The sequence below is a fragment of the Zootermopsis nevadensis genome, unplaced genomic scaffold, assembly GCF_977971745.1.
Source record: "Zootermopsis nevadensis isolate Lab colony 2312 unplaced genomic scaffold, Znev_1.0 Znev_ptg000015l, whole genome shotgun sequence".
NCBI classification, from domain to species: Eukaryota; Metazoa; Arthropoda; class Insecta; order Blattodea; family Termopsidae; genus Zootermopsis; species Zootermopsis nevadensis.
The window spans coordinates 4,945,870-4,969,580 of NW_028259147.1; the positions used below are offsets into that span (position 1 = coordinate 4,945,870).

The 23,711-nt window shown below is 38.2% G+C and overlaps 1 protein-coding gene and 1 long non-coding RNA gene across 9 annotated transcripts in view; one reads left to right on the forward strand and one right to left on the reverse strand.

The window, feature by feature from the left end:
* dati (zinc finger protein datilografo) overlaps positions 1 to 23,711 on the forward strand; it is a 592,807-nt gene that overhangs the window by 208,088 nt on the left and 361,008 nt on the right. For 6 of the 7 annotated variants that reach the window (XM_087349115.1, XM_087349116.1, XM_087349117.1 and 3 more), the window contains one exon: positions 14,137 to 14,292. The gene's annotated coding sequence lies outside the window, so the exon portion shown is untranslated. Of the gene's footprint in view, positions 1 to 14,136; positions 14,293 to 14,986; positions 15,058 to 23,711 lie in introns of those variants that run through there. The other variant, XM_087349108.1, reaches the window with a different exon arrangement.
* LOC110839390 (uncharacterized) overlaps positions 1 to 23,711 on the reverse strand; it is a 74,264-nt gene that overhangs the window by 37,506 nt on the left and 13,047 nt on the right. The window contains exon 1 of one of the 2 annotated variants that reach the window (XR_002546457.2): positions 14,031 to 14,165. The exons of the other annotated variant lie outside the window; for it this stretch is intronic. This is a non-coding gene — a long non-coding RNA (uncharacterized LOC110839390). Of the gene's footprint in view, positions 1 to 14,030; positions 14,166 to 23,711 lie in introns of those variants that run through there. 2 annotated transcript variants of the gene reach the window in all.

A 23,711-nucleotide genomic window follows, 5' to 3' on the forward strand; every position in this document is an offset into this window, starting at 1 on the left:
TTTAACTTGTTCAAAAACCCACCTTTCTTATCTGGTCCTAAATCAGAACAACTCAGTTTGCACTCTCACACGCGACTTTATTTAGATCAGTTTTAATATTATCTTTTCATCATCATTTAAGTTTTCAAAGTGACAGTTATTATAGTGTTTCTTTTACCAAAATTTAATACGTGCGTCTTATTTTTTTCCTGTCTCACATGATTTGTATTTTTGTTTTATTCGTAATCTCCCTATAATATTTAGTGAAAAACGTAAATTATAAAGCTCGTAATCCGTTTTATTAGGTTCATGTTTCATCTGTTTCTTTCTCTCACTCAGCTATAAACATTTCATCAAGCACTGCTCTCAAACATCTTCAATCTAAGCATTCATTTAGGATAAGTGACCTCTTTTCAGAACCATGTTACAAAATTAAAATTACGTTTTTGTAAATTTTAATGTTTAGGTTTTCGGTAGGAGACGGAAGATATAAGATTTTGTCTGAACTAACGCCATGGTATAGGAGTGCTTGAGAACCTAATCATACGCTCTGGTAGTGAAGAAATTTCCTGACTTTTATGGAACTCGAAGATTCATTGCCGTGTTCACAAGAGCCAGCCATATGGTGAGCCAGATTAGACCAATCCTTTCTCTACAAAGTTGTGTCCTATGATCTGTTTTAATATTATTCTCGCACCTACGCCTGGATATTCAAAAGAATGTGTAATCGTCTGCTGGTTCAATGCTGCCCTCGCACAATTTAAATTTTTGTACTCCCATTTTATTTCGCTAATTTCTTCGATACTGTTTTCAGTTAACCTGACCTGCAGAAAATCCCGACTTTCGATGTTTCAAATTTTACGTTCATTTTACGTTGCTGCGTCGTTCCAAATCCGTCCAAGTCTTCAGGCACTGTATGACACTTTCGTAATAATCTGTTATTTTTTACGCGGGGAGTTGTTTGCCCTCCTTTAGTCTCACAAGATGGAGGACCACCCCTTGTCGGCTATCCGCTACTATTTATTCAAATATTCGCATATACCTTCTATATCATGATGCCTTTTCTATATCCACAACCTGAGGACAAGCGATGCAGCGGTTACAAGATAAGTATTTGAATGTTAGCAAATGTTTCTGATTTTAATTATCCCCGACTACAAAGAAATCATTGCTCAACAACAACAAAAATTCATAGCTATATTCCTTCGCGTTGAATAGGTATACTTAGAAAATTGATTATAGACATTTTTGTATTAATTGTAACCTGTCGTGTTGTTAGGAAATGCTATTTAGTGATTCGGTTATTATTCAGCTCTGCTGCATTTACTACTGAGGTTGTGAAATGAGAGGTTAGTTTTAAAATTCAGTCTCTTTAACCAGGAAAATAGCTCTGGGCTGCATGTTGGATTACGAAGCTGGATGGAGTGATCAGTACACGCTGAATACAACTAGCGGATATCAGAACCGGCACAATAGTGACGAAGAGAAAAATTTCAGCCCGTCCCGGGGACCGAATCCCGGTTATTTGCTCCGAAACTAGTCATTTTAAATGACAAAATTATACCATCTTGTAGGCGAATGTTAAAATAGACTTCCTACCCGGTATACCCTCGTCAGTCTAAGGTAGACGAACTTAAAAGAATATGCAATATGAAACTAAGAATCTGTTGCATCCTGAAGGTGTATCCACGTGCTTAGACTCTAGCAGGCGGTGGAGGGGTCCTTGGGCGGCCTGAAGCTGATCATTATACACTGCTCTTGTCTTACAATGCTGCCGCTCAGGATGAAAGACGAGTACCCCAGAGTGTGAAATTACTTATTATTAGAAGATACAACAAGGGCCAATTGAGGGTACAGGGCGTGGCTTCAAATCACGGACAACATTGACGTCACACAGAAATTCACAGTAGCCGACAGTAAAACGTGGCTGGCACTAACATGTTATAAACAAAAACTTGTTCTTGTGGAAGTATTTGAAGGTAATCAAGGACATGAAATGAAATGGAACGTGAAGTTGCTTTAAAAAAACTGGAAACCGTTTATCGTGAAAAAAAAAAATAACGGGAATATCCCGACAAAGGCCAGTTGTTATCTCGCCTCCGATGGCGCTGAAGTCGCATAGCGAAACGTTGCGTTTAATAGTTCCGTTTCTTACCACTGCACCACCATTAACCTTGGCTGAGGTGCAATCATTCTGCTGGAATGCTAGCAGCTTTGTTCACATAAGTTAATTCTGTTCCGTACTATGTGTGATTCCTGTAATTTACGTAAGAAATAAAATTACCCGCCACATGTAGGTTAGAACTAAGAATGAAGATGGCTGAATTCTGGGATATTGTGCCGCGTACTCTGGTAGAGGTTTACAAACGTTTCAAAGGTTCTTTCTGCCTCTATCATCGGGGCGATTTGGTAAACTTCTACCAGTCTACACGGCTCAGAGACCCAGAAGACAGACATCTTTATACTCACCTCCTCGACAACCAGAAACCTCGCATAAGGCTTAAAACCTGTAAATATCTGACAAGAAAAGTTAAAAGAGGAATAAAATAAGAAATAAGCGACAAAAGAGAGTATGTGAAAGAAGGTTACTGAAAATATTTATTGTGTATTTGGTTATAAGTGGGTTTTATTATATTTGTAATTCTTACGAATGTTAAACCTATTCGTACACTAGATGATCTATTTGCATTGCTGTAGTTACCGAATCCTACTCAACGGATGTACAAAAGATGATCTTGATAAAGGATGAGCTGATCATCGCACGGATCTGTGTTTCCTTAATTGTGTTCCACATAACTTCAGTGTTTGGTGAGAGATTCCCAGGAATTCTGTACACTCAATTCAGCACGGATGAGCTTCGATAAGGTCCCTGATAGGTTCTTGATGAACTATTTTCACCATTTCTTATTTATATAAAATTATTTCTTACAAGATTCACACTTTATCACACGCCTTTGCGTCTTTGATGCCTGTGAACATATCAAAATTTGATTTGCTTTCGTATTTTGCTCTATTCTGAGCGTTAGTGCTTATTGCCTATAAATCACGGATACAATTTTAAGCGGAATAACGGCCATGCAGCCTGCCGGTCACACAGGTTGGTTCTCTTACCACTCTGCACGATTCTATATGAATTATACACGGTAAGACACGAATAACTTGCAGCTTATTTGTATACACCGATGCTCTGGTGTGCATATAGTCTTCGAAGAGATCAGGTAACTGTGTCTCTTATAACTCTGTAAGAAGAGAAAAGCTTTAACTAGCCATATCCTCTGGCAGTCTCTAGTTCAATGAGGAGATTCAGTGCTGTTAGTACTAAAACCCGCAATTAGAAACGATCCTGAGCCAGTTTTATCCTCATAGCTTATTTTATAAACTAACCAATTAATTAACGCGGATAGTAGATATCGAATGTTAATTGTTGTGACGTCTGTGTTACATAAAACCTCCTACCATACCTATAGTCTATGTCCATTTTAATATTATACTTCGATCTCTTCCTCGTTCTTCAATGTAGTCGTTTTTAATAGAATTTTCCCCACAACATTTCTGTATGTTTTCGCCATCCGACTGATCGTAAACGCTCTGATTTTCAGTGTCCTAATATTAGGTCTTCTGTATGACTTCCACAAACTACGAAATTGTCCATTCGTTTCAGTTATTTCTGTCCAAATATTTTCCTCAGACCCAGTTTCCAGACGCTTCTAATTTATATTTTTCTCTCAAAGTAAGAGACAATTTTTCCCACCTGTACAAAACCGGTGGTTTTGCATACAACATACTCTAACTGTATGGTAGGATGATTTACCTCTGTAAATTAGTGGTAAGGAAAATATTCCGGTTAAAAATACTTTATTTTAAAGCTAGTAGTCGTTCATTTGATCAAGAAATTCCCTTTTATGGAACCACAAGGTTTTTTTTACCATTTACTCCGAAATTAACTTATGCAGGTGTAGAGACACTTTACCTGATAATATATAGTTAATTAAGTGAAGAACGTGAGATGGGCGGGGTACGTAGAAAGTGTATTTAAAGGAGACATGCATTGTAACATTTTGGACGGAAAATCTCTCGGAGTAATTAAACGTACGTTAAATTGTATTTTAAATAAAAATTGTATGAAGTTGTGACTACATTCAGTTATCTCAGAATAGGACCCAGTGGTGTGCTTGTAAAACGGCGATGAACCTTTGGATTACATCATAAAAGCGTGAAATTTATTGGGAATTTCTTTAATTATAAACATTTTAAGGAACACCGTGCGGTGTGGGATAATTAGCTGGACGAGTAAGGAATATTAAATTTCCTGGCAGTCTAGGACGCTGGTTTCGTTGTGGACACCCCTGGAAGATCAGAGGAGCAGGGCGATGTGTACAGCCGTGATCTCTGCAAGGTCTTGCTTGAACTTTCTCGCTTCCCACCTGCCGTACTAGCGCAGAGTGGATTCGTCGTAAAAAAGTTTTATATTCCGCGCCAAACCACTTTTCTTATGTTACTGAGAATATGTAGGAGCTACTGGGTGTTTAAGCATGTCTGGCTCTGGTATATGCCTCAGTATTTTTGTTGCTAGGATCTCAAATTATCATAGTGGCCGAGTTTCACATCTGTGCAAAATAACAGGCAAAACATTAGAGAACACAAGACAAATTTCCATGTCCAGAGGGTTTGGAATCGCTTTGGCTGATGGTCTCTGGGACTGGGGAAGGCGGGCAGTGATCCTTTTGAATTATATCTTGGCATTTTGGCTTGCAACTGAAGAAAAGCACGGTAAACTCTGTAGGTGATATGTTGGGTTTGACGGTGATATTTGCTGGGTGTTTGGAAGCTGCTTTCCAATGTGGGAAAAGCACGTGGTTGAGGAAAAGAGATGACGAAAAAATACGCCCAATTATTGCATATTTACCCTGGATATGGCACCTGCGGTCTTTGCAGAAATGTTGGTTCGTTCTCAAAATTATAAGCAGCTGATGCCAAGAGCCAAAGTTGTATTTTAGCCTAAACAGATCGAGTGTTTGAGATGTTTCTGCAGAAATATTGTGGTGACATTTATACGTTCAAGGCTACTGCTGAAAATGATATATTATGTTTATTACTATATTTAGTAAGCCCAGTGTTATTGTAGTGCAGAGACCAGGCGTTGGGCCCGTTTGCGAGTAAGAAATTCGATATTTAGTTAGCCACTGCACTTGTCTGTCCATCATTCAATCCTTCTGCCTGTCAGTTTCAGTGCATTTGTAGTTGTCATTTCACCCGCCATAAAGGGAGCAAGTTGTTATATATGTTTTTGGTTTGATGGCCGTACCTGGAACACATTGAACAAAAGCGCTTCCTCAGTGACACGAATTAGGTTCAGCGGAAGTTCTAACACCCGAATGTAAATTTAAATTCGTGAGATCACAATTATTCAAAGAATTCTTATTGCCTTTTGTGTTCTTCTGTTCCCTGAAAATTTTAATATAGGATTTTGAAGAAACATCTGTAAGCCAGTTAGATTCAGTCGATATTCTCATACTCGATTTTTCTAAGCTCCGTTTTAATATTGTCGTCCTCCCTACGTCAGATCGTCCATGGTGTCTGCTATGTTGAGCTTTCCAAACCGTAATTCTTTGAAATAATTTCTCATTTCGCCCAGAACTTCTGCATCTCTCTCTCATTTCATCTCTTTGAGATCATAGTGACAATAAACATTAGGTGAAAAGTGCAAATTATGAATTTCCTGATCATGGAATTTTCTCTGTTGCCTGTTATTTCGTGTTTCTCAGATGTACCTAGTCATTCTGAAATTTACAGGTTGTAATTTTGCGGAACTTTAAAATTTAACTCTAACTTTAACATTGCACTGTAGCTGTCCGTATTTAAAACCTCACGAGTTTCAACACAAAAGCCTTTCACTTTCCAGAAAATAAATAGAACAAACGTGATTTGTGTGGAAGAGGAAAAGTCTCTGTGTTCTGTTGGTCTTCATTATGCCAGACGCTGAAGTTTCAATCTGAACATCTGTGAAAGTTAATCTGAAACTCGCTGATTGGCTAACTTTGACGCGGAAACTTCCGCAGTTTCCTCTAGTTTCGTCTTCAGTTATTATTTTAGACCTGTTTTATCTCTCAAATGAAATTTTTCATCCAACTTTCCACCCAGACTTTGTTGTGTCTATTCCCTAGCGGAATTTATTATTAGATTTCCACCAACTAATTTCCAGAGTTTTTATCTAGTTTTATTGTTTTTCCTTATCTCTTTTCCAGCTTTGCAGCTCGACAGTCGTTTTTTCACGATGTTGAAGTCATTCATTATTTTCCTTTTATGGAAATTTCCCTGTAGATGTGCTTCAAGCATGTCTTTTGTCTCCTTTTTCGACGCTGTCACCGTCGTCGTTTGTTTTTGCATACAGATGGAGCGAAAATGGCAAGAGAGAGAGAGAGAATAAAGACAAAGAGAGTGAGAGGAATTAAACATATAGAAGCTATGCACAGAATCTTCCTTCGACTGGAACCTTGATGAACACTGCAAGTGTTTGGAAAGCTAATCTAACAGGTCGGTGCAGTGTCCAAGAAACCTCTATCTGTCTTCTGACCCTCGCTTGCAGTTGGACCTTCCGTTCTGTTGTTACGTCGTGGCTCGATACCTTCCGAAGGAACACGTTACACTAAACACGTACTAGAATGGAAAGATTAACACTTGGCTTCTACCAGCGCCCCTAAATGTTTTCTACCTTTGTTATGACTCTGTGAGTACAAAGTAACTATCACTGAGACGAAATAATTACTTAACGACTGCTGATTTCATTTGTCTCTCCGTTTATCTGAATATTCTTCGGAAGAATGAATTTTATAAGTTTCTTATCAGTGTTTTCTATGACGAGATTCTTGAACTTTGATAATTTTTTTTCTTTTATAACCACTCAGAAAATATTCCGCCCTCTCCTTACTCGCCGCCCTGATGATGGAGTCAACAAGCACCTTTGAAGCATCTGTAACATTCTACCAAACAGCCTCTTCATCTATCGATATCATTCGACTGTCTAAAAACTGTGCAGTTGGAACAACGTTGTTAAATAACCTATGAATCAAGCAGTTTAATCATAATTTTAAACAGTGGATCATGTTAATTACAGTTGCTGATTTTGTTTCAAACATGCAATGAAATCACACTTTAATTAGCGTTCTGGTAGTTTCTGAAGCAAAGAGGATGTTTCTGACATAAATCCACATTTATTCTTTAAATATTAAAAATATTAAGAAACATAGCAGAACAGCTTCAAGTTAGGAGGAAGTCATGACAACAAACACAGAAGAGGTTTGAAAACGCAGTAAGACAATTTAAGTCTTCGGGCTTTTGTATGGTACAGTGTACAGTGTAATGGCGAGACGAGGAGGGCTTAGTACTGGGCTGATAAAAAGAGACAAAAAGAGGGAGAGGAGAGGAAGATAGCGAAGAATGTTTCCAGGATGTTGCAGTCAAGAGTGGCGCAAATACGGGTCAACGGACAGTGAAATTGTTGTCTTCTATTCGGCAAGGAACTGAACACTGAGAAGATCATTTGAAGCTATCGAAATGGCATCGTTAAGAAACTCCATATTGCAAGACTTTTGTTGAAGCGGTCAGTAATTCTTCTGTTTCTGTTACATGAGAAACAATAGAAATGCGTATAAAGATTTGGTTGGGAATCCTGAGGGGAAGACGCCACTTGGAAGACATAGGCGTAGATGGGAGGATAATATTAAATGGATCTTATGGACAGGATGGGAGCGAGTGAGCTGGATTTGTCTTCCTCAGAATAGAGACTGGTGGCGGGCTGTTCTGGGCACTGTAATGAACCTTGAAGCTTTAATAAAAGGCTGGAAATTTGTTTAGTCGGTGGATCCTCTGATGTGATTAAAAATGGTTGAGGCCCCAAATGTATAAAATTACTTAAAATGTGTTTTAGTAATATAAAAAAAATAGTTACTAATAAAGCTTAAAGACGCCTATAAAATGGCTTATCAATTCAACTTTCTATAAGTAAATGTCATATTTTATATTAGAATTTTGTGTGTATAATTAGACCTTTATCAGACTTCACATCTTTCATTTAGGCAAACGCTGAGTTAAACTGAAACTTTACCTGTTTATACAGGTGTGGAAATTTCTCTCTTAACCGAAAGGGGCGTCATGATTGAAAATGAAGACAATGTTGGCAAAGTAACAGGAGAACTGAGAAAATTACATAAGTAAGGGCTTTATAATTTGTACTCTTCATTTGATTCATTTGATATTCTTTAGATGATTAAATCTATGGGGAATCATGTGGGAAGAACATGTAGGAAAAATTTAGAAGGGAAGCATGAACAAACTGGGTTAAAGCTAAAGATCGCGTAATTGATACTTAAAAATTCATCCCGAACATAAAAAAAAACACAACACTCCAACATTACTTTATCAGTTGGCTGAAACTGTTTAGGAAGATATTTTATGTTTATTTTGAGAACAACATGAAAACCACGAATATTTTCTGTGGGCAAAATTTTCGATTACTGACTGTTAAATTATGGGTCTAAAGAGATAATATTTCACCGACATGATTCGATTCTTTTTGGCAGTGTTATTTCCTGCACACCACATATAAAAGTTAAATCGCCGATACTATAACGTCTTCCTCTGCTTTTTGGAATCGAGATATCTTGTATCACTTTTACTTTGATTTTAAAACACTACTCTCTCTTGGTTGGGTCTCCAAGGAAAAGGATGTTAATAAATGCAAGTAAAAGGGAAGAAGAAGGGGTGATGGGGTACGCTGCAGGGGGAGGGTTACTAGGGACGAGAAACGAATTTATAAAAGGGAAGGAACGAAGAACCTTTCCTCCGGGTTCTCTCCGAGAAGAAGTGAGATTTTATGGAAATTCTTCTTCTCTCTCCGCGTCTCTGACACTGGTTATTCTGTGTGGGTAAGAGTGGCTTTAGTACAGTTTCTGTGTGGCACAGTCTTTTGTAAAATGCCTCCGTTGATGCATATCATTTTTAAGGCTAGCGTGTACTGATTATGTCAACCCCTTTCATGCTGCACCCGAAAAATTAGACTTTTGGATTCGATTTACTTGTTGCTTTTTGTGAAACAAACGTTTTCCCTTTCTTCACGTAATATAAAAACTTCGTAAAATCATTACATAATTCAATTTTTTGCAACAACAAATTTCTTATTCTGCTGTGAATAAATTACAAATATTTGGCATATGAGAAGTCAATAACACAGGTTAAGAGCTGGATTAAAAGCAAGAAATTACTGTGCTTAATAAATTCTTCTCAGGCTTCCAGCCTCAAGACGAGGATGAAGATGGTTCTCGAAACGTCGGTGTTTTCTTCAATAAGCCACCTTACACGGCTGGTAGCCCGAGAAGAATTCATTATACTTAGTCGCCGTGAAAATTTCAGATCATACGAATTATTATGCAGTTTAAACACACATATATCAATCTCCTGGAAGTAATTTGTTCCGTTTATCTCATTAAAAAGTTTAGGAGTAGAGAATAGATAATGGGCGTTATATCTGGACGAAATCACTACCAAAACATTACATGTGGAGGTGAAATTACAAAGCGTTTTTTCTTTCTTTCGACATGGAAATTTATTAATTATCTGGGGAACTTACAATTTCCGCTTCAGTTGTCGGCTCCTATAAGTCACTCACGCTTTCTTGAAACGAATCTTAAACATCTCTCCGATACCAGAGCCGAAAGCATCTCGCCGTCTACTTCTTAAATATTTCCTCTCTCATTCACTCTTCCTAGAAGGTTGCGCAAAGGGAAAACGAATTTGATCTGACTTCTTAACAAAGACCAATGAAATATTAGGAAAGTAAGAGACAAAGATGACGAATTGAAGGCTACAAGGGGGAGGACGCTTTCTGTACGACAGTGGGCGTAGTTTAAATTACCCTCGTCTTTTGAAAACTGAAAACCTTCCTTAGTTAGAGGGGTGAGAGCAAAAATAATGGCTGTTCCCTATTAGAATGGAGTAATTATTTCAGAGCATGGGAAGAAATTATTTTCTCTTCTCATTTCTTCTGCAAGCCATTAAAAGTACCCTGGCAAGTGTTACAACATTACCAAAAGCGAAACATCCATCTTGGCGATCGAGCAACTAGAAGCCATGTTCAGAATTCAGGGGGTCTAACAAATAAATTGTAGTGAGTGGCTAACACTAGATCGTTGTCACTAATAATAACATGTCAATAATAATAACAACAATGATAATGACAATTATAACATAACTTATCACATAAAGTTTAAAGTAGAGAACTCACGAAACGTGTATATTAAATAAATCTTAGATAATGGATGATTTCCAACATAATGTTGTAACAATTAATCGACCATTGTCACAAACCGAATGTCGTAAATTATTTTAGCCCGAAGTCACTCACTCTCTCTTCTGCCAAGTGTCACGATGCCTATCTTCCCGACACAAAGCGTCGCGATGCCTGTCCGCCTACGCTAAGCGTCTTGACACAAGGCTTCGCAACGATCGTCTGTCTGAAGCTTAGCATCGCGACTCTCATTCGCCCGATGTCAAGCGTCGTTACGTCCATCTTCTCAAAGACAAGTGCTTACTTTCACATTTCTGAAGCCCAACGACGCTGCGCCCATTTGCCGAAGCAGATCATTACGACGCTTGTCGCCTGACGCCAAGCGTCTCGGCTTCCATTCCAGCAACTTTCGTGTGTCCGATGCTTAGCGTCTCGATTCCCATTACCTACATGCCAAAAACAATAAATTTTATCTTTCTTACGAAGCGTGGACACACTCATCTTTTAGAAACCACGCGTTGTGACTTCAGCCTTTTGGACGTTTTAGCGTCGCGACGCCCAGCTCCCCCTTCTGTTAGGCCCTTAGCGTCACGACTCCCGTTGTCCGGTCGAGAGCTTGAAGTTTCCTGTCTGGCGCCAATCTTCGCGACGTACATCTTCCCGGTCTCAAGCAACGCGACACCCATGGTTTCGACAACCACTTTTCGCTGATTGTCACGGCGCTACTCTTGCCAATGTCAGGCGACGCCACTCCCACCTTTCCGACGCCTATCGTTATCCTTTGGGAAACCATCGGCTGACTCAAAGCGTCGCTACGCGCATCTTCCCAGTGCCAAGCTTTGGGGAATCCCACCTTTCCAGCTCCAGGCTTTGCGCCGCTGATCTCCAAGACATTCAGTTTCCTGACATTAATCGGCCGACGCTTTGCGTCATGGCGTCCATCGGCCGATACGAAGAGTCGCGACTTCCCATCTTCCCGACCCTAAGAATCGCGAAGCCGATTCAGCAGACGCTTTCGGTAGCGGCGCCCATCGGCCGACACCAGACGTCACAACGCTCATATTCCTGACGCCAAACGACGCAACTGCCATAGTCAACACCAAGCATTGCGATGACCATATTTCACATGCGAATTATCGCTACTTTCGTCTTTCCTGCCACAAACGTCGTGACGCCCTTCGGCGAAAGTGATGACAGTTACGCCCATCCTTTCAACGACAGGCGTCGCAACGCCCATTTTGCAAGCGCAGACACAGTATTCGTGGATTTAAAAGGAGAGGATTGGAATGCTGTAGACACGATACTAGCAAATAGACGCCTGTTGTCCCGACATCCTTCACACCTCCGCCTTTCGTCGCTACGCTTAAAAGTTACTAATCATGAGAAGAGTAGCCTCTGGATGCCATGTGACTGAACAATGGTAAATGGACGCCGAACGTCGAAACCCTGGCAAAGACTAGTTGGTACGAGCACGAAGCTTTCTTTTCGGAATTCAACCAAATTACCATTCAGCTAACCTTTGGAGGCTATTTCTATTCGCACAGTAGGAATGGGTAAAATCCCGATTAATATCGGAAACTGATTATTGAAAATGATACCGTAAAGACAAATGTTGGGTTTAGGGATAATAATTATTCCTGTGACATTTAACGATACATATAGGATTAACATGCTTTTGACAAGCTTTCGCAGAAGAAATTTTAATAAGAAATGTAAGCTTTTGACTAATTTTCCGCATAAACAGTGCGGGAACTCTTATTTCTTGTTTCATAATTATATTTTGGACATTATTTGGATCAGAACCTTCAGACCCTTAGGAAGTGGAATTGTACTAGAGTGGTCTATATAGCGTACCCAAATCATGATGATGAAGAAACCCTTTCAAAATGTTAATTCGAAGTAAAACGTGAATTTGGAGCCTGAAAGTGTGTGAGATGGCACAGCGGTGTTTTATAGTCCGGTTCTTTCAGCGTTTTATATTCATTGAGTGTGTGTTGACGCTGCTTGCCGTCACTGTGCGCTAGTGTTGCTTTATCTTCTAAAGTCAAAAGCTTCAATTCAATTCCTTTTTGAAATTAAGCCCTTTCCCAACTCCGTCTCTCGTTCCCTGCTCCTCGCTATTCTGTTTCCTGGACGACCTTTAAGAGATTCTGCTAACTATGCGCATTCAAGAAACATTTATTTCTTCAATTAAATTTAATTAATCTTGGTGATATACAGTTCAGAATGTTTGTTTTTTGTTGTGTTCTGCCTAGGAACCTATGATCAAAGTATAAACAAAAATTTCAGGAACTTAATTAATACTCATACGAATTCATATGATTTTCATAATTAATTTTGTAGGATATTAAATTCTAGAAGTGCGTGATACCTTTCAGTTTCGAATATTTTATTTTCCTCTGTAAAATCAGCAAACTTGAAGATCAAAGTATATAAAAAAATTAAAATAAATAATAATTTAATCAATTAGTTTATCGTAAGCATGGAATGAACTCTTAGTAACCGGTTCCAGTTATAAGAATTCAAATCTGTACTTTTATAATTCTTTAGGAAATGTCAGATATGTTATACCATTTTGTTTATATTTATCGAAAAGCTTTGGGATTTGATTGAAACGTATTCATTCCAAACGTTCCAGCTACTTGTCCTTTATTATTGTATCGATGACTTATTCCCAGTTCTTGTCTATCAAGTTCATATTCTAAGCCTTGAACTGCGATACGTAAGCCCGAGGCTCCGTCTTGTCAAAAACTTTCAAATTTGAGTGACGCCAATGAGACGAATCCATTTTGAGTCAGTGCTGAAAAATGTGGTCTTTCTTATGTACTCAATTCTCATGAGATTCTAGCTGATGTGTGGCTTCGTGAGTACCGCGTAAGAGATACTGTATTTGTCTGTCTGTTCGGATAGGTTATTTGGTTATATGGGGGAGCTGGTGCATGCTTAGTACGCCTTTACCACCGCAGTGTCACGCGTCTTGCTACTACAGACGGCGGTTTCTTGCTGATATATAAAATTTATAATGTTTCATACAAGCCGATGATTTTGACATTAATTCCCTAATTTATTTAACGTCGGTTTTTAACAAAATTTAGCAGTGTTTAATGGATGTATAATTTATGAATGATAAACTGAAAATAAAATTGAAGAAATTGGTCATCACGCATAACGTAATATCCCGATGTTTCCTTGGAGGGACTGAAGAATACCACGAAAATCGTTGTTATTATACCAGGCCTCCGGGCTGAGATTTCAACATGTATAATCCATGTACAAAGAAATGATAGTCACTCATTACGTGTGTCAATGAAAGTAGAGGTCATTTTCTTAAAAGAGGTAAATCATTTCCCCTAATATTTTATTAAATATACTTGGAATTAGATATCCAAAAAGAAAGCTTTATTCCTGGTGTATGTTCCGTACGTGTCAATATTTCATACTTTGAGACATTTTTGAAACTAATATGTAGTTTGATTTGGGCTTTGTGTAAAGTACTTGGTGCATTTGACCGATATGGACAAAAGAATCTGACGAAAATTGTAGAACGAAATACTAAATTTAATCGAAATCCGAGCAGTTGTTGAACTGTACAGTCTGACACACACAAGCACGAAATCCCATCAGTCTTTAATTTTAAGGACGGTATGAATAATTAATGATAATAATACAATAATTATAATTTTAATAGTAAAGTTACTAGTTTCGTATCGTTATAATATATAATGAAAGTATAAATCAGTGTCAGAAATAATTGCATTCATATACTTACGTGGCGCCGTCTGCGGCTGTCTCTGTTCTGTTGGCTCCGAACATCTAATTCTGCAGTTACGTCGTTTTTGCTCTAACGAAGATTTATTTTCTTGACACGTCTTCAGGTGGAGCGGACCTTTCGAGGAGGAATGGAGGAATTGATGAACGCGATGACAGAGCAGTGCGGGGAACCTCCTCAATATCTGTGCCTCTTCTTCTCGCCGGTTCGTGTCACATACAGATGATATTTACGTTCTTCCACCGAACTGGATGCTGTGAAGGTACGTTCTGGACTTGTACTCTGGAGGTTCGCAATTAGAATCTCGAGCAGCTTACCGGTTAAGTTTAGTTTCTTTCGTGTATTTTCTCAGTCTCTCCAAGTAGATGTAGGAATGGTAGCTTCAAACAGGTCACGAACACCATATTTAACACTACAACGCCGAAGTTCGTCCACATAATATTCAATAATTCGGTTAGCACTTTATCATTACAAAGATTATGTTTTATGCCTATATGGACGTAATTGCTGCTGTTCGAGAAACATTTTAAACTGCATTAGTCACGTGATGTAAAATTAAGTATGGATTAAAATATAGTTGGGCGTTATAACATATAGAACTTTGGCTTTCTGAATTAGCAGGGTCGAGTGTTGAAAGTTATACAACGTTTAACAATCCTTTGCACATGCCATCTTTAGGGTGCAGTGTTCCCAGAAACTGTAAAACTTCGACGCGGGTCATTCCTGATAGCCAAAGTTTTACATTTAACTCCAGCCTTGAAAACTCAAGGAAAAATGACGGTGTAAATTTTTGAGACGCGGTCAATTTTACGGTAGACCTACTTTCCACGTGTGGCCCAGAAAATTTGGCAGAACCCACGACTCAGTTTCAGTGTGTCAATATGGAAGGTGTGTGGAAAATGTCAGTAGTCTATTGTACTTGTTGACAGCACACACTTCTAGGGGGCTGAAGCATGTGGAAATACGTTTTATGAGACTTTGTGCCTCATTTTTTAAACCTACTTTGAGAGAGTTCAGGTGGATGTTGGTAAGTAGGAGAGATTCAGTGTTGCATTGCAGAATGTCGGAAGTACACAGTAAGAAACATCACGTTATGTACTTGGTATCTTCACCGCCTTGAAAACCTCAAATCTTGCATTCTTTAGGTAGATTCTTTGCTACAGAGACAGTTACTTGGTTTGTTAGCAGTCATTCAGTCGATTAATCACGCAAACAAGTGGTCATTCGGCTATTATTTCTCATAGTTTGTTTCTTCAGTTGCTCGGTCAGTTTTTGAGCTTTCCTGCCGTAGGTACGTACAGTTCCCTGCAATCCCACGACGGATGCAAATGACCGGCGGACTGGCGGTGGTATTTGTGTGCAGAACGGGTAGTATAACATCTCGGGGTAGTAGAAGTCAATCTCGTAGAATATTCGCTTCGCTAAACCCGCGGAACGAACGCCATCTTTTTCCCCATTACCGCTCTCCTTTTCCAACTTTTATCCATCACTTCCAGTGCACTCTTTCTCACTCTCTCATCTTTTCTCGCTCTTATTTACGAACTCTCTCTCTCTCTCTCGTTCTGCTCCTGTCTTTTCCACTCCCTTCTGTAATTTTCAAAAGACAACGGCCACTCCCCCCAAACCACCCCCTTCCTTCCTCCACCTCTTCTTCCCTCCCCCCCAGCCACCCTTTCCCTAAAACTCTTTCAATCACTTTTCGCCCCGTTTCACCAAGAACCGCCATCTTTTTCCTCCCCCTTCCCTACTTTCCGCCCTGCCAGTTTCATCCCATCGTTCTTAAATTTCGACCTTCGATCCCTGGAGTAGACCCTGGGCGTGTACGCAATGTTCTTACCCCTCTATAAAAATAGCGGAAATAAAATGTTCAAACTTCTTCCACAGACGTTTGATCGAATCAAAAACTTTTCAAACGATAATGTTTGCTCGCCTCTTACGTATGAAAATATAAAAGAAAAGTCCCGTCAGAGAACTTGCATTTTGAATGGAGATTTTGCTTCCTTTGTTGACTTTTGGGACTGTTTCTGTTCCCCTTTGGCTGACTACTTCGACATTCAATCTCCTGCTGACTGCCACTTTGCAATTAGGCCTAGACTATTGTCGAACTGGGTGTTTAGGAAGGCCGAAAGTATAATGTCCGTGTGTAATGATGTGTAAGGTGTAAAGTAATAATGTGAGTTCAGTTTGACAACTCTGCTTACACCTTTTGGGGGTTGGAGGGTAATCTAACGCAAGTTAAGGAAGTAAACGCAGTTCTCTGGCATCTGACTGGAGTATTATTCCGCTTGTAAGACTGTAGTTGAACTATTTAAGGGACTGTAAATGAACGTTACCTTAACTTAGTGTTACGCTGTAAGTGCATTGAATGCGTATATAAAAATAAAATTTACCTCGTGCGGTGGGGTGGAATGGACGTAAAACCATTGAAACGTAATTCACGAGAAGAAAAGGAAAATTCATAGGGGATGAACTAGGCTGTATAAGAAAACAAAGGTGTATCAAAAACAGAACCTATGTTATACAAATTTTTGGAATATAAAAGCAGCTGGATTAAACATGCTGATAAACTACAAAAAGACGAACTTCCCACAATGTTAAAATGGTAGCTACAAACCACGTAGATTAAGAAATAGAAGGCGGTCTTTAAAGAGATTTTTAGAAGATTGAGTCTGAAATCGGTTGACTGTTATTAGACTGTTAATAGAAATGAATTTTGAATTTTTATTTAATTAATGAATTTACAACTAGCAACTGCGATAAAATCATACTAAATGAAGATATCTGTCTTCTGGGTTGTTGCTTGAATAGCCCTGATGATGGAGGCAGTATGACCTCCGAAACGTTGGTTAACATCGACCAGACTACACAGCGCAACAACCCAGAAGACAGAAATCTTCATACTCTGATGACGGAGGCAGTATGACCTCAGAAACGTTGGTAAACATCGACCAGACTACACAGAGCAAAAACCCAGAAGACAGAAATCTTCATACTCATCACCCTGATGATGGAGGCAGTATGACCTCTGAAACGTTGGTTAACATCGACCAGACTACACAGCGCAATAACCCAGAAGACAGAAATCTTCATACTCACCGCTGTGAAAACCTCAAATCATACATCATACCACATCATGTAATCAGCAAATGGAAGCTGCTTATTCTTTGATTTCTGCACTCAGAGAATGTATCGCTTCCATTTTAGCCCTTCATTGTAGCACAGGAGTACAGCAAAACTCATCTTTTGATATTTTATTATTTCTCATCTCTATTCTTCGCTTGCACGGATCATTATTAGCCTTGTGCATGATAACAAGCAACTCTTATGTTAGTAACACACAGAGCCTCGTGCATCGTGACTTACATATCAGCAAGCGAAAGCGACCTAAGGGACAGTTGAACATCGTGGGATAATTCAAAAGCTTCCTCCCAGTGGACAATATAATTAGCTGCGTCCATACAACCAAATCCTTATCTCACATTTTAATATTATTCTATCATATCTTTTTATCATTTTTCTTGGCCACTACGTCCTGAGTGGCTATGGGGCCCATCCAGCCTCCTATACAATGGATACAGAGGGTTATTTTCATAGGGAAAATTTGGGCGGAGCGTGAATCTGACTGATTACCTTAATATAATGCTGAGATTAAGAATAGGTGGAGTTATAACTCCACCCACACGTCTTTATGGATGCTTAACAAGCAGTAGGAAGAGATTTATTAAATAAATCGTGGAAGGCCATTTTAAAATATTAGGACGATATGAATTCAATTGTCGATAGGGAATGGACACTTATCTACGTCACTTACGCCTTGAACACACTCAACTTTCTGTTCGTAGTATGAGCTGAAATTGACTACTGACATCTGCGTATTGTCGAGGTCAATAAGCCACGAGGACATGCCTCCACGCTCTGTACACGCTACGATGGGATGATATTAGGCACGAGGACAAGAAGGGTTTCATCTTAGGGCACATAGTTTTTGTAGTTTACAAAAACATGTTGTATTTCTTAAGAAATGAAACAGCTGAGTGACAGAACTGAACTTTGCTATGAAAAAAGAGACTTAGGTCAGTGTTTCACACGCTCTCCCATGGCTGAAAGATGTTGTAGCAGCAGCAGCACTAATTAAAATATACGCTGAGACAATGAGGAACGACAGAAATCCATCAGTCTTTGGGAAAAGCCTAAAATTTCTGCTCACTTCTCTTTTCCTCTCTCCTCCTTGCATCTCCTTTCCCCGGTTGCCTTTTCTCTTTCATCATCGTGCTTTTATTTAATATCTACCGTTTTCCGTTGAAATGTATACTTCAAAGAATAACGGGTGTAAGGAACAACCCTTTCGTTATAACAAGACATTCAGTTGCTTCGTAAATATGTGTTAAAATCGTGAACTCTTACAATCAGATCTAAATGGCAATATTATGATAGTCAGCCTTGGGTAATTTTTATATTCACTAGAAATCTTTGCACATTAACGTCTAAACTTGCTTTAACTTTCGTTGTTTATGTTAAATCATAGAATCTTTGAAGATGAGTATTTTCCGCGATATTGCCCCCAGGATAATCGGAAGTCTACTGTAGTAACTTACATAGAAAGGTGACTTGCGACAGCTGTAGAAGACTTCTTGAAATGTAGACTTCTGCTGACCCCAAGAAAAATACTTCATCAAGATCTAGGACCAGTAAGAAACAAGTCTGTAGGAATTTTTGACAATGGTGACCATGAATAACATATTTATGCGAAGGGGTTAGACCTTTCTTATTGTTGGTAAGGTATTTGACTTGGTAGGACCAGTTGTGTCCGAGGGAAAGTCTATTGAAAGAACCCCAAGGGTCTGTTTTGGGGACACGTTATGGCCGACTGCTTCCCTAACTTTGAATTGCTTGTTACAGGAAATGTAAGTGACGTGTTTTAAAATATTCTTGTTTTAGCCTGGTCGATCCGGGCAGAATAACATGTTCAAAAAGTAATCCCGGCAGTGCTACAAAAGCATTGAACCTCCCTCCCGCAACCGAAAATACAAACTCGCTCCTTTCCTTGTATATTTTATTTCATTTACATTTTAAAATGACATTACATTCACTATTATTCTTTGTTTAACTGCGGTTTTTAAAAGATTGTATTCTTAGATACTTCCTAAACATTTATGTTTCTACAGTCTTTACCATGTCTTCGTTTCTCATATTTAAACCTCATTATTCATATATATATATATATATAAAGTGAGAGGCAAATTTTAAATTACTTATGAGAATTTGTTCTCCTTTGCTTTTAAAATGTAATAATTGGAATATTGAATTCATTTGTATAAGTGTATTTTATCTTTTTATGTTTGTCACATTAGGTTTTATTGAAATCACATGCCACACTTGTGATAAATTATAATTTAATCGTAAATAAAAAGATTAAATTAGATTGTTTCTTTTACAAGAACATAGCAGTATGTGAAATTGATTGAACCGGCTCAGAAGAGGGCCAAATTGGTTTTAATATGAGGATAAATCTTCATATTCCATAAAATAGGGATTATTTTTATTTTCCAGCTGTGTAAGTGTCGGCTATCCTGCCACATGTTAAATATTGTACTTCTTTTCCTCTGGTGAGAAGCAGAACACAAACAATACACGGATTTTGAGACTTGAGACACTCTTGCCTGGTGGCTGTGACAAGAAACTGCGTTATATTTTAATTAAGAGCTCGCGGATGTTTAGAGAGAGTAGACAGAAGGGACACAAGTAAAGAGTTTTGGTATGGCAAGGCGTGGATCGCGAAAAATGGAATATCCCAAGAAACTGCTGAGTTATTATCGAGAATTATTGAATTAGATGTGAGGTTCCCACGACGGCGATTTCAAGATGACGACTGTCTTCTGGGATGTGTTACCGTCTAGTCTCGTAGAAATTGACTGATATTTCAGAGATGCTTACTGCCTCCATCACCAGGGAGATGAGTAAATAAGAAACCAGCAGAAACGAATAACGACTGTTTACATATTATCCCTCTAAACCTTGGTGGTAACTATATACACCACTAACTTGAATATTAGTAACTTAGATCGTAGGCATATTGTTAGTAAGGTTACGGGCATGCTATTTAATTTGAAAATAGTGTAGTTTTGTTATAACCACATGAGGCTCAGTACATGTTAAATTCCAGTAAAATTCTGTGGCTGTAATGTATATAAATAGTCATAATCACGTTGCTTAATTAACCCAAGCACCTATGTCTCTCGTCATGAATTAGACCTAAGAGGCCTCCAAACATTTTCTTACTTGAAGGCCTTTTCTTCTAAATAGTTACTCGTAGTTATAAAAATAAATTTTTGTTGTCTTTTATTGTAACAGCCATTATTATTTGACTTGTAAAATGGATTTATATGACCAAAGTACGATAGTAATTATTTAGAAAACCGAAATACAATATTCTCCATTAAGTAACTAATGAATTAAAGAAAGAACCTAGTATCTCACTAACCAACTAACGAAGTAGTTCACTAATTTACTAAGTCCATGGAATAAGGCTCCTTTAGCTAGTTTAATCCTGTTTATATTCTCGAAAACAATGTCTTCAGAATTCACCTTAATTTGATCTTTTAATTTTAAACACATTCCCACAGATATTTGTCTTTGAGGTATTGCAACCAAAATATTTAACGCAATTCTTGTTTCCTTCATAATTATGTTGGCGTCTGATTAGTCAGACTCCGAATGACGGCTGCGAAGCGTCGCGCTAATGGCGGAACACGACGCGAATTGGGGGGGGGAGGCTACGTCCTGTTAAATACAGTCGGGAATAATGCGACTTAAAATGGCGGGTGGGATGTGGAGTGTTTTCTGTAATCAAAGTCAGATCATAAGAAATGCGTAACTTATTTGCTACGTCGTATGCAGCTGTGCATTACCAGGAGATTTACTTTCACAGAAATTATTTTACTGACATCATATTTGGAGTAAATGAACTGCCCGAAGTCAGAATATCTTGATTGAGTTCTTTTGTGATTTTCCTCAGACATTCCAGAAAATTCTTCTGGAACTGCACCTGGGAAGACATTGTAACATCCTTCTAAATATTTTCTGATGCACCTTTCAAAATACTTTCGCTTTTCTTTCACAGACATTTTGAATAGATGTAATATCAAACGCAGTGATTTAGTGGTTAGAACTTTGCTTTGTTTCTATGAGGTCACGGGTTTAATTCTGGGAAGAAAGACAAGCTATTCTAAATGGAGTATCTTATTTTGTTTAGTTCTACCAGAAAAATGTTGCGATAACGCCTTACAGGAGGTTGGAACCGCTTCCTTCACAAGCCTTCCCAAATTATTAAGAAAAGTAATTAACTTAAACGCATTACTGATCTCGCAAAGAAGAAAATTGCTCAGAAACTAGTCGAGGCTTAAATTGTTATATTTTTACAGCTACGTCAGTAACTATCCAATCAGTTCACTGCATAACTATGTAAATAAATAAACAGACTTGTAATATCATAAAATCTTCTCATAAACAGTTAGGAGGAACCTGTTTCCTTTATTTTCATTGTGTATCTTCACAAACGAAATATTCACATCAGCGAAAAACCTTAAGTATGAAACGAACTTGCCGACCAACTGACTGAGAAATCAAATAACCAAAGGAAACAAACAAGCAATCTAACTTACCGACTGATGGAACTGATATTACCCAAAAATTAAAGCACAGTTTGAAGACAAAGCTTCCATTGAATTTATTCTGAATCTCATGTGCTATTTTTGACTCTTATAAATAATAGCCTAAGAAATAAAGAACAATATTAACAATATAAGGTCTTGAAGTCTCGCTAATTTCAGTAGGCCTGTTCTATTACAGATTTAATTTATTATCATGAGACAAGAATCTTCTCACATTGAATTATATAGACCTATAGTTTTATAATTACGATAATTAAAAAATGTATACAATATTATCTTCTTATATGACTACTTATTTAGTCAAAATCACGTATAGACGAACTTTATAATATAATTTGTCATTTACCTTGAAAATAATTTAAGTAGTACAGATTTTAAACCCTTTCGAGTTAATGTAAAGTCAAATATACAGGAATGGAGAAAATTACATTTTTGAAACTTCATAATTTATGTTCTTCGCTGATATTATTAGAGTAAAATGCACACAAAAGTTTGATATTAAGTACTCGGACGGAATTTTGAACTTTGAAAGAAACCACCGTTTTATGGTCAGTTTTCTATGCCAAGCGCTTATATTACGAACAGTAATGGATCATAAAAGTACAGCTGCCTAAACCCCAGGGGCGTTGGCCGAACAAGGTGGACAGGATTACAAAACTAGGAGCATTCCACACTTCACCACACCCACATAAAACTTTACCACCGGGGCGTCATCTTTTATTTGCTCATTACAGCAAGTAGCCTGCTTGAAAAGAGACGCTGTCTCTGACATTTCCCGTATCCGCGGAAGGAAAATGGTAAATATTCATGGAAGCCAGCAAATTTAAACTTAAGGCAGGCTCGGAAACATATGGACTGATCAGTGACAGTACACGCATATGCACAGAAACATTTTCTATGGAGTAAAATTTTTAGAACTGGGTCTGTGGTTATGTCCGTATTGCAATAAAATTATTTGCAAAATACTGCAGAACCACTGAGTCACTACGCGTAAAACGGACGTACGAAATTTAGTTAATATGATGTGCTGCTGCGTCTTGATGTTATGCAAGAAGCCAACGCCAGGCGCATCAGTTTTCGTTGTTCGATGCGACGAACAGGCCACGAGACTGTCACGCCACGCTGCGACTAACCGACGCGGAATTCACAGCGTCGTAGCTGTCGTGTAAGACGGCAAGGCTCAAGTCACGTGGACGAATGTAAATACTGAGGAACTACTTGTTTTTCCAAGACGAATGTTTAGAATCAATAAAACGTCTGTTGTATCATACTGTTTAACTTTCTCTCTCTCTTTTTAGAGTAATTTTCTTGCTTTGAACTTTCCTTATTTCTTCCTTCCTTAATTAAACGTGTATTCACTAATTTAAATGTTGTTTATCAATTTCCTTTGTCAAATTAACAAATATGTCACGGTCCTTGCAACGAAGTCCTTCGACTAATCCGCCCAGAATGCGTAGCGCCAAGACACAGGTAAAGCATTATTGGTATCATCATCATCATTATCATTATCATCCTGTCAGGAATTACATTATGTGGCCTGTTAAGGTTTTATGCAATTCATAAGTGGTCATCCTAACTTTACTTTCCCTTAAGACTGGCCTGCATATGCTGTAATAAGATTTTCTTTCCATATCATTTCCAATAAAATTCGGAAGTTTTGTGTAAATTTATGATCTGCTGATATTTTTTCTTTATTCTTTTAAAAGTCTTAGTTTTACTTAAGGTCACGTGGTGTGTAACCTGCAGATTCCTTTATAAATTAAATTTCAGATGACGATAATAATTGATGTAAGCCTATATCAGTGCAGATAAGTATGACACAACTAAAAAATTACTAAATATTTAAGACAAAATCGCTAGGGAAGAGAACATTTGATATGAGTGGATATTAATGTAAGTTGTAACCCCGTATGTCGGGAAAAAAACACATATTGGTTCGAACCAATAAACATTTAATAAAATTTAGAAATGATTTATCAAAATTCGAATTTTTACCGTATATAGGCCTTGT